The sequence below is a fragment of the Podarcis muralis genome, chromosome 3 (assembly GCF_964188315.1).
Source record: "Podarcis muralis chromosome 3, rPodMur119.hap1.1, whole genome shotgun sequence".
Lineage (NCBI taxonomy): Eukaryota > Metazoa > Chordata > Lepidosauria > Squamata > Lacertidae > Podarcis > Podarcis muralis.
In genome coordinates, this window is record NC_135657.1 from 82,932,212 (window position 1) to 82,948,737 (window position 16,526).

A 16,526-nucleotide genomic window follows, 5' to 3' on the forward strand; every position below is an offset into this window, starting at 1 on the left:
ATTAGGAGCACATTAGAAAATGGAGCATACACTCCATAGCCGCAACTAATCCAGGTAGGTGTGACTCAAAAGGCAGATGTTACAAAAGCTATATATAGTTTCGGAATGTTGTGGACGGTATCCAAAGAACTACTTAGGTTCATACAAAGGCCCAGTAAAACGTTTTCCTTTTTGAGTGCCTCCCCATATGTCACATTATTGTCTGTTTTTGAAACTCACGTCAGTTTCAGAAGTCCATGTGCCGTGTGGTAGGGGGAGGGGGTTAAGGTTTTGAGAAAAGCAAATTTAAAGTCAATTTGGACTCATCATACTAGTTTCATGGAGCCTAGCCCATAAATCCAGTTTGATACCGAAATCCATAATTAAGAGGGTGAAAAATTGGGCGACTTCTTCTTCTTCTTCTTCTTCTTCTTCGGTCACAGCAACAGCAGCGTTTAATTCCCATGTCCTGCCTCAGAAAATCCAAACTTTGTCTAGGGTCTGAAACTGAGAAAGAGTCAAGGCATGTGATGGTTTTTTAAAAAACAACAACAACATCCAAAACCCAAATGATGGTTCCAGTGTGGTACAGTGCTTGGAATAGGACATGAGAGATGGAGTACGCATGTGCATTCAGCTGCCTAACTGCACCCGCGTGACCCAGGAGATCGCAACTGCGGAGATAGTCGTTCCGTTGTCTGGAGAGGTCACTTCCTGGTTTGCATGGAGAAACTCTTTTCAACGGAGCCCAGCAACAGAAGCGCACAGCTGTATTGAGGCAGCACTGGCTGTTGAATTTTTTTGCCCCTAACAATTTTGCGCCAGGGCAACCACCCTGTAGCCCCCCTCACGCCGCGCCTTTGCTTAGATACAGAGTTTCTATAGTGGAGCTTTGTTTATGGGATGCTCCCACTAGAGGAAGATGGGGAATGAGCTTCTTTGCCCTTTCTCCAGCAGGTCAGTGTGCATCCCCAAAAGCTGCTCCAGGGGGTTGCAAGACTCTCCAGATCAGTGTAAGAGGTAATGTGAAGGTTGATTAGGAACAGGTAATTGTCTACCCATCACTATTGTCCAGTAGGAGCATATACATATTGAAGGAGTCCCTCTGTTCATGAAACTCTGGATCCAATCCAATTTAAGTTCATTTTCAAAATTGTTTAAAACTCCCTAATGCTTCCCTGTCAAGTTGACTCATGTTGTGATTTCTGCCCCTCCTGTTATAATTTAAGCATTGGAAATGTTGCTCTTTTTTAAATGGAAAGACTGACTTTGTATTTCATCTTATCTATAGCTGTTTTATTTATAAATGGAAATGCATGACTAAAATATTTCACTGATCTGTGCTCAATGGAAAAAATGAGTATTGGAGGAGCCATGCTGGCGGCTGTCATTTTTCTCAGTGCTCTCTCTCTCATTTAATGTCATGAATTGGACACACTGCAAAATATTGTTTGAAGTCATCTCATCTCCATAGTACTGATGTTCTTATCTTTATAAAAGATACAATCTAACTCGACGGGAAGTCAATGCTTTTGATGAAGGAACTGCTGCACAACTCTCCATGGCTCCTGCATAGCTCATCCCCTTGGCCAATTTGAAGGCTCCCTTGTGGCTTCAAAAATGTGACATCATGAACCTAAATTTACACGGTGCTATAATCACGTAGCAAAGCTAGGGTTGCAGCAGCAAGAATCTAAGCTTAGAAGCTTTCATGCCATATTTGGGTGTATAAATTAATAAAAAGCTCTCCCCTATTGTGTGCTAAGTTCAGCAGGCTTTCGCAAAGCCATCCTTAGAACGCCATCCTATGCTCCAAATGTGCTGGTTGGGGAGCTTTTGGATTTTGCAGAAGCCACCAGCAGCCGTATATCTTGAGATACTCCCCAGTGTTGATGTCAGGGATATAGGGGCTTTATGCTGGTGTAACTGGCCTGTCAGCAGGGTGGGAGAACTGGGTGGCTTGACCTGAGTTCTTGACATAAAATGCAAAGCGATTTAAATGATATACAGTGGTACCCTTGGTTACGAACTTAATTTGTTCCAGAGGTCCATTCTTAACCTGAAACCGTTCTTAACCTGAGGTACCACTTTAGCTAATGGGGCCTCCTGCGCCGCCACCGCACGATTTCTGTTCACATCCTGAGGTAAAGTTCTTAACCCAATGTACTACTTCTGAGTTAGCGGAGTCTATAACCCAAAGTGTTTGTAACCCGAGGTATTTGTAACCCGAGGTACCACTGTATGTTGTCCCTCCCCCCCCAAAAAAGCAGCAGCTGCTGCTGCAGTTCTCAAATTACAGGAAAGGGGAGTTGAGCCCCTTTGGTCTTCCCTTTTGCGTTGACCCGCTTAGCTACTTTGGGGTGATATGATTTGTCCCCCAGACCTCTGTTCAAGATCCCCCCCAGCCTGGATCCCTCCACCATCTCTTTCCTTGGCTAGAGACCACAACGCATCCAGATGCACCGCAGATTACATTTCGTGGTGGTGAAGGCAGGGGTAGCAGCATTGCACTATTGACTGGAACTATTTTGGAAAACCAAGGACACGTTAGCTAGAGCATGTGCGTGAATGTTGGCACTACGATAACGGAGGTTCTCTAGGCAGCATGCCGTGTTGACAAACCCATTCTCCAGGAGGTTCCAAATCTAAATGTAATTTAATGCAGAGCAAGTTGCTGGTCTTACTAAACTGGGTGGTGGCTGGGGGTGTGGGGAGGAGGAGAGTAAACCAGGAGCTGCATCCATGGTGTTCTGTTCAGCTTCAGTGGAAGAATAGCATGGGTTGCATTCAGTGAAATTGTGTGAGGGAAATAACTTCTGCTTGGGCAATGGAACTCCACCTTCCACCCCTGGTGCTCTCACATTTTAACAGCGCCCAGCACAATGCTAAAATTATATGCCCCCTGCCTCTCTTGCTTTGTTCTACAGCATTTTCGTGGCACCCCCTGCAGCGCAGCACCCAATGCAGCCAAACTGGATAATAATAATAATAATAATAATAATAATAATAATAATAATAATAGATTGCTTATTTGTATCCCGCCCAATGATGGCTCTTCCTTGTTTGGGGAAACCACTTGCACAGCCCTAAATGCAGCTGATGTCCAGTGTGTTTATCCAAAATGACTTTTCAACTATAGGTAGCTAAATGATGGAGAACAAATTCCTAAGGTAATTGCACTGAATAAGTAAGGAAGCACCACTGAGTTGAATAGGACTTGCTTCTAGGTAAGTGAGTAAAGGATTGAAGCCAAAGTCTGAAGTAACTGGCAAACCTTCTAGGCAGACTGGTTTTGTAAAAGGGCTTTATATAGATCTTCATACATTTTTCATTCTGGGCATGCTGCGAAGTTAATTAAGTGTTAACTGTGTGTTTCATTGACACATATACCAACTTTAAATTTTAAGCCTATTTTCTTAAACCATTGTGTTCATTTTAGAAGACTCAGAAAGGTAAGTCAGAGCCAATGCAAGTTATTTAATTACATGAAAACAAATGTTCCCCTACAGAAAAGTAAGTATTCGTGAACATTGTCTTTTCTATTAGTGGAACCGTTTTGCCATGTTTTGTTTCCCAGGCTTTTGATTTATTAGTACGTTGGCGTATTCCTTTCAGAGCATTATGTAAAGGAAAGATCAGATTAAAAAGCCAGAGTGGTATAATAAATTGTCACTAAGGGAAATAATTTTCCACTTTAAAAGAAAAAGAAGAGAGAACATCTACCACCCCCATGACTGTTAGTCTGTTACTGTTCCAGCATCCTGTTTAAAAGATTAGGCTAATGCTGGAAGTTTGAACTTCATTATTCAGCATGTATATCTGAAGGAGCGTTTCCACCCCCACCGTTCAGCTTGGACACTGAGATCCAGTGCCGAAGGCCTTCTGCGGTTTCCTCACTGCGAGAAGTGAAGTTACTGGGAACCAGGCAGAGAGCCTTTTCGGCAGTGGCACTCTCCCTGTGGAACACCTTCCCATCAGACGTCAAAGAGACAAACAGCTATATGACATTCAAGAGACATCTGAAGGCAGCTCTCTATCTGGAAGTTTTTAATGTTTGATGTTTCATTATGTTTTTGTATTCCATTGGAAGTCACCCAGAGTGGCTAGGGCAACTCAATCAGATGGGTGGGACATAAATAATACATCATCATCATCAATTCACATTAGTTATTTTATGCAAATAGGGTAAAGAGTGATGACACCTTATAGCAGGCACGTCCAACAGGTAGATCATGATCTACCAGTAGATCACTGGATGTCTGTGGTAGATCACTGGCTCCCTGCAAAGAAGCCCACTAACTTTGGCTCCCCTAAAAAAATCTAAACATTTTAGCCCTGCAGCCCATAAAAAGAAGCTCGACAACTTTGACCTGAACCCCCAAAAAGGGGGTAGATCACTGCCAGTTTTTAACTCTGCAAGTAGATCACAGTCTCTTGGGAGTTGGCTACCCCTGCCTTATAGGAATAAAATGTAAATATCTAAATGGCCCATGATACAGTTGTCCTGCTTGCTTTTTTAAGCTGCTTAAAAAAAAGAGCAGAGCACCAAAAAGCATAGTTTGTTTCATTCCTTTTTTGTATTGCACGAAAGTGTCTGGAAGAAATGGATATGTTGTCCATTAAAAAGACCTGAACATGGCAGCCATGGAAAAGGTGGGCTTCTCTCCTTATCTGAGATACGTAGAGTGATAAAAAGTTTGTGATCGCATAACATGCTACACCTTTCCAGGACATCACCTACAAAATCATAGTAAACTTGGATCAGAGGGGAGGAAAAATCATGATCAGGAGGACACTTCCCACCAGACAGCGACTGGTAGGGTGGAAGAAGAAGAAGAAGGGTTTGGATTTGATATCCCGCCTTTCACTCCCTTTAAGGAGTCTCAAAGCGGCTAACAGTCTCCTTTCCCTTCCTCCCCCACAACAAACACTCTGTGAGGTGAGTGGGGCTGAGAGACTTCAGAGAAGTGTGACTGGCCCAAGGTCACCCAGCAGCTGCATGTGGAGGAGCGGAGACGTGAACCCGGTTCCCCAGATTACGAATCTACCACTCTTAACCACTACACCACACTGAAGACAAGGAAACCAGTAGTAAGTAAAGCCAGAGACAATGGCAGGTAGATTCAGCTAATTTTACTTTCGTCCCCATCTTCCTCATTGTTGAGTTCTATAAAGACAATGAGGAGGAGGAAGGAGCTGACAGTCACTGCCACTCTCTGGGCATCTTGTAGGAAGGCAGGCCAGTGGGAGCTGGCTGTGGGGAAACTGAGGTGCAGCAGTGCTCTGTTTGCTCTCTAGGAGACCAGCCTCCAGTGCCTCCTGGTATTCCACTATGAGAAGGCACAGAATTTGTGTTGGTGTGAATGTTCCCAATCAGCATGCCTATATGTTGGCCTGCCAAGCCAAACACTCCACTCATCCTGGAGGGTGGCCTGCCAGGAACAATCCTGCCCCCACCCCTGTTTTTGTCTTTCCAGGCAGGAATCACAAACAGAAGGCTTATCGAGCTCCTGATCAGCTGCTGGACACTGCCTCTGGCTACATTCCGCTCCATAGGGGAGATCGCACATTGCTCAGGCCTGACAGATGAGAAAATACCCGTGGTTCCAAGCTACACGGCCAACTTGCACATGTCACCCTGAAAAAAAGTTTTTAAGAAACATTGGAAAAGATGCTGTGAGAATAACTATCTTTCGCTGGATTCAATTCCAGAGGCTTTTTCCTCCGTGAAGAAAAACATTCTTTTAAGTTTATCAAAACAGAAAATTAAGCATGTGAATATGTTAGATGTTACATCTAGATAAAAGTTCTCCGCCTGTCTTGTTTACTGAATAAGAAGAAAAATGTTGGAGCCACATGTCCCTTCCCAGAGTGTCTTACAGTACTTTATAAATGCATTTATTTGGAAGTAAGACGCATAGAGTTTAAGCAAATGCATAGGTGGATTAAGATTGCAAACTAACATCATTATCCAAGATTCAGGCAGACCAGAATATGCTGGTAAATGTTTGCGCATTTCAGGAATGCCTTCTGAATAGCACATTGTGTACTCAGCACGTAGGCACACAGTAAACAGAACAGAATAGTCTTCAGTAACGTCAAATATGTTTCATTAGACTAGAATTTCAGCATATTAACTGCAAAAAACCAACGTTTTGCTACAAATAGCCTTCATTGCACACTTGATTATGCTAAAATAGCCACAGGTGGGTTTACCTGGTCAAGTGGATAAAGGATGTGGGAAATGAAAAGAATGGGACCCAGGATAATGATGGGCTCCTAGGACATACATAGAAAGGCCAAGTTTGGGATTAACAGCAAACACACAATAACAGCCTGGTAAAATACACAGCACATTCAGAATTTTCTGTTCCCCACTTTTACTCATGCAACAAGGCAGCTATACTCAGGTGAGGGCTTTGCTGATGGATGGATTTAGCTGACTCTACCTACTTGGGACAGACCCAATTGAAAGTCTAAACAAAGTCCTCTGAAATAATTTTTTTGTATTAGGTACATATCAATGTTTACTTAGCACTGCCAATGTATGCAGTGTTTCACAGAGAAACATAAGCAGCTAAAAAGTTGTGATTTTTCCTTATCATGAAAGTGAAAAAAATGGAAGTTTGAAGTGCTTGTGAATCATTTATAAATCATATTAACCTCTAACACACTTTCACCCTGAACATGCCTCTTGTGAAACAGTGTGGTGTAGATCTTAGGCAAAGCGTGACAATATGGTTCATTCATTTGTTCCTTTAATAGCCAGGGAAAATCCATTCAAATGCTGCATATCAGAAACACATGTTTGAGAAGGTACCTAGATCCCTGTGCTTTAAGACTTCTGAAATGTAGTCAGACTGTCACAGTCTTTTATTTCTTTCTGGAGCTCTTTCCTCACTTAAAAGTGCTGCTTCCTTCTCCCAACTAATAATGTCCAAAGCAACCATCAATGCTTTGGGATTAACATGCTGGTTTATTTCAGGCTAAATACCTGTGCGTTGGTTGTGCAATGCAGCTCTACATGTGTCCACCCATTGTTATCAATGTATCTTCAGATTGTGACACATTGCGCAGTGATCTAGACAAGGTGTTTTAAGCATTCTGAAGACTGGTTCAGCACACAGAAATGTACTGAAATAATTTTCTTGGGTTGACTTGGGTGGGTGGGGGAGAGTAGTTGTGTGAACCACCCATAAAGCATGGTGTTGGTAAATCATAGCAATGGCAAGTATAGGAATGACTACAGAGCAGCAAGGTAGTCTGTAGAGTGCTTTGCAAAGGGCTTTGCAATGATTGACAATCAGGTGATGGTCAAGTCTTGTGAAGTCGTTTTCCACAGGGCTTTGCAGGCACCACCAATCAGTTGACAGCCAAACAGGGAGGCTTGGTGGGTCCATGGGCTAATTCATGGGTAGGCAAACTAAGGCCTGGGGACCGGATCTGGACCAATCACCTTCTAAATCCGGCCCACATTAAGTCCAGGAATCAGCATGTTTTTACAAGAGTAGAATGTGCCCTTTTATTTAAAATGCATCTCTTGGTTATTTGTGGGGCCTGCCTGGTGTTTTTACATGAGTAGAATGTGTGCTTTTATGTAAAATGCATCTCTGGGTTATTTTGGGGGCATAGGAATTCGTTCATTACCCCTCCCCCAAATATAGTCCGCCGCCCCCCCAAGGTCTGAGGGACAGTGGACCAGCCCCCTGCTGAAAAAGTTTGCTGACCCCTAATTAGTACAAGGTCTTTGGGTAAGCTCAAAATTGTTGGAGCAAGCTCAGAAGGGTCCGACGTTGGGACAGTCTAAGTCCCCATGATGGATATATGATCTGATAGATTCCAGGTCAACAAAATAACTCAGGTTGCCTTGCAAATAGATATCTAGGCTGTTGGGAATAATGAGGTAGGCGATATATATATTTTTTTTTTTGGGGGGGGGTCCCTGGAGCTCAGGATCTTGAATCAGTAGCTTGTTGGCATCCATCTGTCTCGAGAGACAATAGAGTGCACCTCTGGAGGTGAAGTCAAAGTGGACAATGAGACCCATCCCACCCCCTTGGCCTCACTGATGTGGTCCAAAGGAAGGCAGAATTATACGTTTGGCACCGGCTTGGCTGCAGGAGTTGCCGGAAAGAGGCACACAAGACAGGGGCTCCAGTCTGTAGGTAAGTTCCAAACAAAAACATCATTCTGCTAAGTTGGTGCCCTCAGTAATATAGTTAGGAATATCGTGTGACAACCTGAAAAACAGGTACACACAGAGCATTCACTAGAACAGCAGTTCAGTGTTTGAGAGCAGGAGAGGTGAATGATTAATTTTCTCTGATTTGTTTTGGTGTAGCACTTACATTACTCAAAATGTTTATTAGTGGGGGGGGATGGAATCTATTGATGCATAATTACTTGTGCTATTTACACAAATTTAGTTGTTCAAATGTCTTTAATAACTTATTGCCGAGGGAAAGGTAGGTTCTGGAAAGTGTAAAGGTTATTTTGGCAGACGGCAGAATGCGGTCCAAGAATGAAAGCACTCCCGAAAGTGTCATCAGAATTTTGTAAACCTGTCATTCAAAAGTTGCATTACTTTATTTCTCTGTAACTTATTAAGTAAAATTCATACATAGGAATATATACATAGGTTGTATCCTAGATCATATCAAGAAGTTCCCAATGCCCCAAGCAGCCCGCTCCTCAAATAAAAAGCACTTTTCTTGCAGCTTCTGCTTCCGATGTCACCCAAGACAATGACACTGAATTTGTGCCCACAAGCAAAAACACAGGAAAGAAACCGAACCCCTTTTAGTTTAAATTGTAAAATTTAAATGTGCTTAGTACAAAGTTGCCTCTGGACCTGTTTGGGATACAGTGGTACCTTGGGTTAAGCACTTAATTCGTTCTGGAGGTCCGTTCTTAACCTGAAACTGTTCTTAACCTGAAGCACCACTTTAGCTAATGGGGCCTCCTGCTGCTGCTGCGCCGCCGGAGTACGATTTCTGTTCTCATCCTGAAGCAAAGTTCTTAACCCGAGGTACTATTTCTGGGTTAGCGGCGTCTGTAACCTGAAGCGTCTGTAACCCGAGGTACCACTGTATATCTCTCTCACGCCTGCTATTTTCAGACCAATTGTCCACAGAACATACAGGGAGATTGTGTGATTTGTCTTTCTTTACCCACCCCCAGGCTGTAAAAGGAGAGAATCCTGACACGATTTGGCGTGATAGTTCATGCCCTCACAGGAGTCTATAGTACGTGTCAATGTCATCCAATTCTACCCCCGCTAACTTAGAGACTTTTCTTTAAGTTCTTGGCGTATAGTGAGGGGGGTGGCGGAAGGAAATGCGGCTTTGATGCTGTTGCGCTAGGCAACAGCACCCCAAACCTACCTGTTAGCAACACGTTATTGCCAGATGGAAAGGTGAAAGGATATGGCAAGATTTCCTGTTGCTTGTAATAACAACAACGGCCACTAGGGAGGGCTATTGGACAACAAATGGACCTTGCTCCGCTTTCCCCCTCCTACGCAGAATTCCGCGCAGAGGAGGGTTAAAGGGAAGCCCTTCTAAACGGTCCCCGGCAAAAAGGAAGCCCATTTCTGGTGCCTGAGTGGGAGCTCTCTGGATGTGGCAGTTCTGGGCAGCTGGGACCTCTCGATCTCGGAAGGGCGGCTTATCTTTCCCTCGGCCAGCAGAGCGCGGTGGGCGCAGCAGATGCAGCGGCAGCAGCAGAAATACTGGAGATAACCTGGAGCCCTAACCCGCGCGGAGCGAAGGACCGACGCCGGCGAGCAGCGCGTACGTGGTTGCTTTGAATGTCCAGGCGGGAGTCGGAAGGATCGGGGAGTCTGCGCCGGGAGACGAGGCTTGCTCGGCCCGGGTTCTCCTCCTTTGGCGTTTCTTCCCCTCTTTCCCCCTCCCGGGCCCGCTGCACCCCTGTCTCTCGGTCCCGCTAGACTCGCAGGCGCTTCCGCGGGGCGCGCGAAGAAAGGCGTCTTTTTTGATGCTGCGCCCGGCGCTTGGGTGAGAGGCTGGTAATCAGAATAAGGCACACCTGCGCGGGGCGGAGGTAGGCGCGCAGCCGAGCCTCCGGGGCCATTTCTTCCTGCGCGCCCCGCGCCTCCCGTCTTCTTTCCAAAGCCAGGTAAGGTCGGGGGGGGGGCACTGGCTTGGGAGAAGGAGCCTCGCCTGATGCGTCGTTGGGACCGAGAGAAAGCACGGGCAGGGTAGCGGGAAACGGGCCTCGTTTCTCCCAGGTGCGAGGGAGGCGTATCTACACCATCCTGCGCGACTGGCTGTTGTTGTTGTTTAGTCGTTTAGTCGTGTCCGCCCCTTCGTGACCCCATGGACCAGAGCACGCCAGGCACTCCTGTCTTCCATTGCCTCCTGCAGTTTGGTCAAATTCATGCTGGTAGCTTCGAGAACACTGTCCAACCATCTCGTCCTCTGTCGTCCCCTTCTCCTTGTGCCCTCCATCTTTCCCAACATCAGGGTCTTTTCCAGGGAGTCTTCTCTTCTCATGAAGTGGCCAAAGTATTGGAGCCTCAGCTTCACGATCTGTCCTTCCAGTGAGCACTCAGGGCTGATTTCCTTAAGACTGGAGAGGTTTGATCTTCTTGCAGTCCATGGGACTCTCAAGAGTCTCCTCCAGCACCATAATTCAAAAGCGACTGGGTATAGGTAGGCAAAGGGCAGCAGCACCGCGAGGTGAGGCGCTGGTATGCACGTCAGAGCCTTTGAGTCCACCTATCCTTTTTCTTCCAGGATCTCTTTCCCTTTCTTGCCCACTTTCCCTTTTCTGCAGCTGGATGCACGTTGTGGTTCCGGACTCGGCCGGTGCGCCCCCGGGTATCAAGGTGGACTCATTCTACGGTGTGCGCTGCGCCACCAGAGGCATACAGAATCCTTTCGCTTCTCGGGTAGATTCTGGACACGAGCTTGGCCAAGATGAGTTGCGCCTAAATCTCACGGACGGGGATTATTTTATTTTTGGGGGAGTTGCTGCGAGGATTATAAATACCCTGCCTTCTCTGGGATTTAGTGCAAATGCGCACCATACATTGAAAGCGCTTCCATGGTTGATTTGGGGGCGAGGCCATGCGCTTTACACGTGCATCGAATGTGCTTTAACTATATGGTGTGGAATGGATCTGCCGCTGAGAGGAGCGACACTCTTTGCTGGGCTCCTCTGTTTTTAGCCTAAGGAGTGTGAGGAAGATAAACGCGTGCATTTCCCATCTTTCCAGGGCTGAGGCGGTAGACTCGGGTCTGGGCTGCGCCAGGTGGCGGCATAGCTGATGGAATGCTTGTCCACCATCAAGTCAGTGGATGGATCCCTGCACCCAGAACGCTAGAGGGCAGGGAGAAGGGCTCTAGTGTTCCCCGCTCCCTTACGCCCTCGTTTTCTGTGAGCAGGGAGCATGCGCGAATGTGCCCTCAGCTCGCAGTCTGGAAAAAGCCAGGAGAGCTAGAGCTTGGCTTCAGAGAAGGCCCGTAGACCAACTTGTAGGTGACTGTTCTGCAGCGTTCTCAAAAAGCATAGCTGTTCACTTTGGGTTTTTCAGAGGCCGACGAGGCAACTGCTGCCGCTCCCTCTTCCCGTGCGGTCCTAATCACGGCTTTTCTACCTCGCAAGCGAAGAGCGGCTGCGTTAAAGGTTCTTCAGTGGAGCAGCCTAACCGCAGGCCTGCCTAGGCGTCCTGTTGGTGGGAGTGGGAGGTGGTTGATACTGTCCACTTTCTACGGGGATAAATCCTAGGGCACAAGCGGGCGGAAGCCGTGGAGTTCCCAAAGCCCCGCTCGACTCGCTTCGGTTCTTCCTTTCTCCCCACTTTCCCCTCTCAGCGGGACAGTTCCTGCAGGGGGACACAGCGGCAACCTTTCTTAGCTTCTCTCCAACCTTTCCTTTCAGAGGCACACTGTATATGTCTAGGGATACTTTGGGCGGGGGCCAAACTAGGCTTTATTTCACCCAGGCCGGGAGGCTCAATGGCGCCCCTCCGGAGGCTTCACAATGCGGAAGGGTCGTAGCTCAGCAGCAGAGCATCTGTTCTGCAGGACCCAGATTCAATCCCCAGCATTTCCAGGTCGGCCCGGGAAACGTCCCCTGTCGGACCCCACAGAGAGCAGCTGCCAGTTAGTCAGACGGACTGATTCGGTGTGAGGCAGCTTTTTTTTTTTTGAGGACGAGACTTCTTTGGTTTTTCTAATGCTTTGCTGTGGAAGGAAAGACCCCCTCCCCCAATGGGCTGTAAAAATCGCAGGCAGGGCTGTCAAGTAGTAGTGATTTTATTATTTGTACCCCGCCCATCTGACTGGGTTGCCCAGTGGGCTTTGCTGAACTGATGACTAGAAGCGCTCTCGAAAGGCTTCCAAATTTCCGCGAATGTCGGGCTTCGCGCAGCTTCTCTCGTCAGGCTCTGTCCCGCCTTTCCCGCCCCAAATCCCGGGCTGCCCGGCCGGCCCACGTGCCGGCGAGCAGAAGCGCGCTCTCCCTCGGAGGAAAGGCGCGGGAGACGAGGCGCCACAATCCAGGGTCTGAGGAAATGATGGTCAAACTTGGACGCTGCATTCCTGCTACTCCTTCCTTCTTCTTCCGCCTCAAACTAAACAAAATGAAGATTTAAGCCGGGTGAAAGCCCTGCTCCCTCCCCAGTGGGACTTGCGAGTCGACAGGAATCCAAGTACTTCAGCTGGAGCTGGGTTGCGAAGCGCGCCACTTTCAGCCAAAGAAATGCACTGGGCAGCCGCTTCCTGAGTTGTGTTTATTTATTTTTTATAGGTGATGACTTCAAGGGTGGGTGAGTGAGGGGCGACCTTGCAGCAGAAGGATTAGTATACACTGGTTAGAAATGGGTGAGCAACGTGTGAAAGAGGGCGGCGTCAAAACCGGAGATGAGAAAACCCCGTGCGTTTTGGTCTCTCCTCAGGGCGTCCCTCCACGTTTAATTTCCCCGCATGAAACAGGATTCTCCGGGTTCCCACCAAATTTCACACTCGAGTGAGGGTTTTCCCCCCCCCTCTCCCCGATACCAGGGAATGAATGCAATCCTGTGCGCTTGGGACGGCCCGCTCACCAAGTACAGATGGCTGCTTTTCACTCAATTTCGCACCCGCGAGTTTGCAGAACTTTTGAATGCCCAAGGAGACTTTGGACTTTCTAGACAGGCGCGTGTCTCACATCCCTTGACTCCCGAATGCGTGAGCTCCCCACACGAAATAATCCCCTCGCGCAAAATAATAATAATAATAATAATAATAATAATAATAATAATAATAATAATAATAATAACAACAACTGCTCCCAATAAATTCAGGGTCACTTCAATTTCCCGCAAGTATTTCCACTTCAAACTTCTCTCAGTGAAGACCACATCTTTCCTCTTGTGGATTCAGGGACATCCCCCCCCCCCCCGCCAGCCTCCCGGGTGCGAGCTAAGCGCCGGAGGTCCCCAGCGGCTGGCTGCTTCTCTGTCCTGGGCTCCCACCCGGCCCCCGCCTCAGCCAGAAGCCACTGCCGCGCGGCTGCTGCTGCTGCTTGGCTCGGGCGCGGAGGAGCCCGGAGAGCAGCAGCTACGTGTGTTCTTGGCTGGGCGGCCGCTGCCCCCTCCCCGCCCCCGCCCCCCTCCTCGCCCCCCTCCCCGCCAGCCCTTCCGCGGCGGGGGCTGCGGCTGCGCTCGCGCGGGACTCCTCATGCCTCAGGAATGCGGCGAGGTATGCGCCCCTTTCCAAGCAGGCGCTGCTCGCTCTTCCCCTACTAGCGAGGAGAGGGGAGAGGAGAGGAGCGCCTAGCTCATCCCGTGGCAGCCGTCCACCTTTTCCCGCCGCCGTTTCGTAACCGCTTACGAGAGGCGAGCGCGGAGTTGGGAGCAGCCCTCTCTTAAGGAGCGCGCTTGGCGAGAGGCTCTTCCCACTCGGAGAAGGCGAGGCTTGCCGGCGGACGGAGCGACCCCTCGCAGCAGCCGCTCCTCTCGACGCCGCCACCGCTCCTGCCTCTGGCCGCGCCCTGCCTCAAGGTGCCCAGGACCTTTTCCCTCCGCTGCTGCCTGCCGCTGCCTCCTTCCTGAAGCCGGCTCCGTCGCCGCCGCCCTCGCCGCCAGCCCTGCCAGCCCAGGTCTGTGCGCGCGCGGCGGAGAGGGAGCCCTTTCTCGCCTCGTGCCGGCCGAGCCCTTGCAGCTGCAGCAGCAGCAGCAGCAGCAGCAGCAGCCCGCGCGCCAAGGCGCCCCAGGCGAGAGGCGCTGCTGGTGCGCCGGGGCTGGCGAGCCGGAGCTCGCGGGCTCCCTGCGGTGGAAGCGTGGATTTTATAGGGCGCGCGCGGGGGGGGGGGGCGATGTCCTCGGATTTGATGGCAGGAGGTCGTCGAGGGTCTCCGGTCAGCTTTCCCCCTAAAGGGCAGATGATTCAGGAGGGAGGGAATCAAAGACGAGCGTGGCATCCGACGGCTTCTCATCAGCTCTTGCTTCTGAAAAGGCTGCACACGCAAATCGTTACTGGTTTGCTGCCTTTTTCTCTCCGTTGGCGATTGCTTAGAACAGTGGCGTTTAAAAAGAAAGGCGCGCATCGTTTGTCCCTGGGGATCTTTAGTTCCTGCGCCCCATTTTTATCAAGCTGAGTGGGAGCTGGGGGTGGGCAAGGAATCCCCCTCGACGTGGGCAAGGGAAATCCCTGGTCGCAACTGCTTCACACTGGCTGGGCGTCGGAAGCTCTTTCTCTGCCTCTCTGTCTCTCTCTCGCCCTCATCCCGCGCCTTCTCTGGCTGTGCAACAGCTCCTTATATGTAAGTTTCTCCTTTCCAGTTGGTAGTTTTGTTGTGGGGGCAATCGCTCACGTTTGCAGGTTTGGACTCGAGTTTTTGTGTGTGCAAGATTGCGTTTTGTTTTCAGTGTGTGCGAAATGATTCTCTGGCCGGGGATCGACGCGTCTGAAAGAGATCTGCTTCTGCTGCTTCTTTTTTTCTCAAGGTCCGGGTGACTGCAAATAAACTGAAATAAATTCAGAGCGGCGGCGTTTCTTGGCTGCTGCCAACTCAAGAAAGGCAGCTCATAAATTTTGCAGTGGAAAGCAGAAAAGTCAGCGAAACTGTTGCTAAGCGATCGGATCAGCGTTTTGGCCAAACTGAAAAGAGAAACCTTTTCGAAGGGTGTTGGTGGTGGGAACTCCAGTCTGGAAGGAGCGGCCGGGGCGGGTTGGGGGCGCTGGGAATATATCTCCTTATAATGCTTTGGCTCCGCTCGGGTTCTTTGGGGGGCGAGTAGCTGCGTTGCTGCTTCTGCCCGGCAGGTGGCGCTGGAAGCTCAGAAAACACACCCCGGACAGAAGCCGCGTCCGCCTTCGAGCTCGCTGCTTTAAATGCCTCCTGGGTGCGCACCGGCCGAGGAGCAGACGCGCTCACGAGGGGAGCGCTGGAGAGGAGAGCGTGCGCGTGCATGTATGCAGGTAGGCAGCGAGAAGAGCAACGAACAAGATCGCTCACGTTGGCTGGCTGCTACAGAAGCGAGAGGTTCTCGGTTGCATTAGCACCGCGTGTGTGTATATTGGGGTGGGGGTATATTTATATACCGTATATTTAGAAGCATCCGTTGAGCAGGCGCTTCTGCTGCCTGTGCGCTTCTGTTGAGCGTCAGGTCTCGGGCAGGAACTGGGAAGGTATTGTCGAGTCTTGTCAGTTTCGCAGAGCGATTAAACGTACCTTCTGGCTGTGTGTGTTTAAGAGAACAAAACAAAACATCTCTTTCCATAGCCCAGAAACTATTTCTTCCTCCTGAGCTGTTAATCGCCTAATGATTTACGCCAACTGTTTTGCTTTGTGGTTTGGTCTTGGCAGCGCTACAAGTGATTCAAGTCTATTGCTTAATTACTCGCGCCTTTCCTTCTCGCGGGAATGGGTAAACGAAAAGCTGAAGCTAAAAGTTGCTGTTGGGTATTTCCTCTTTTTTAAAAAAATACACCAGATCTCGGATGCTTCGTTTATACGGGTTACAAACGTCTCCGCTTCTCATTTTGGGCTATGTAAGAGCCTTTTAGTCTAGACTTGTGTGCGAAAGTTTCAGGGGTTTATACCACTCAACACCCCACCCCCCTTATTGGCTTCATTGTATTGCTTCAGAGTGAAGACAAGGATGCTCTGAAAACTGTGCAAGACCATTAAACTTGACTAGATTTGCCTATCAGGACAATGAACTTTGGCTCAAGGCCCAGTAGGAAGGCTACAGTTAAATGCAGAATTAGGCACACTGCCAACCTGATCCTATGGATGGGACTTACTCCCAAGTAAGTGTGCACTGGACTGCAGCATTGATCACTGTGGATTTAGAGTCTGTGCTGGATCTTCCAATCTCCCAGCTCTTAAGCAAGTAGATTTTTAAAAAAACCACCCATATAGCTTTTTTCCAGAGAGGAAATACAAAAATCTCCTTGATGCTAAAATATATATTTTACTGTTGCTTTTAAACATTTATAATGTGGTAAATGTGTTGCGGGTGCCACCCAGCCTACAATAGATCGATAAATCAAGTATTGACAAGGAAAAGCATCACTTAACTCCCCCATACCCCC

At 48.7% G+C, this 16,526-nt stretch overlaps 1 protein-coding gene across 13 annotated transcripts in view; it reads left to right on the forward strand.

Moving 5' to 3' along the window:
- Positions 1–9,573: 9,573 nt before the first annotated feature.
- Positions 9,574–16,526, forward strand: part of COL12A1 (collagen type XII alpha 1 chain) — a 111,483-nt gene continuing 104,530 nt past the window's right edge. For 5 of the 13 annotated variants that reach the window (XM_028722782.2, XM_077926215.1, XM_028722790.2 and 2 more), the window contains exon 1: positions 13,721–14,085. The gene's annotated coding sequence lies outside the window, so the exon portion shown is untranslated. Of the gene's footprint in view, positions 9,771–13,720; positions 14,086–14,727; positions 14,749–15,298; positions 15,408–16,526 lie in introns of those variants that run through there. The other 8 variants (XM_028722784.2, XM_077926217.1, XM_028722783.2 and 5 more) reach the window with 8 other exon arrangements.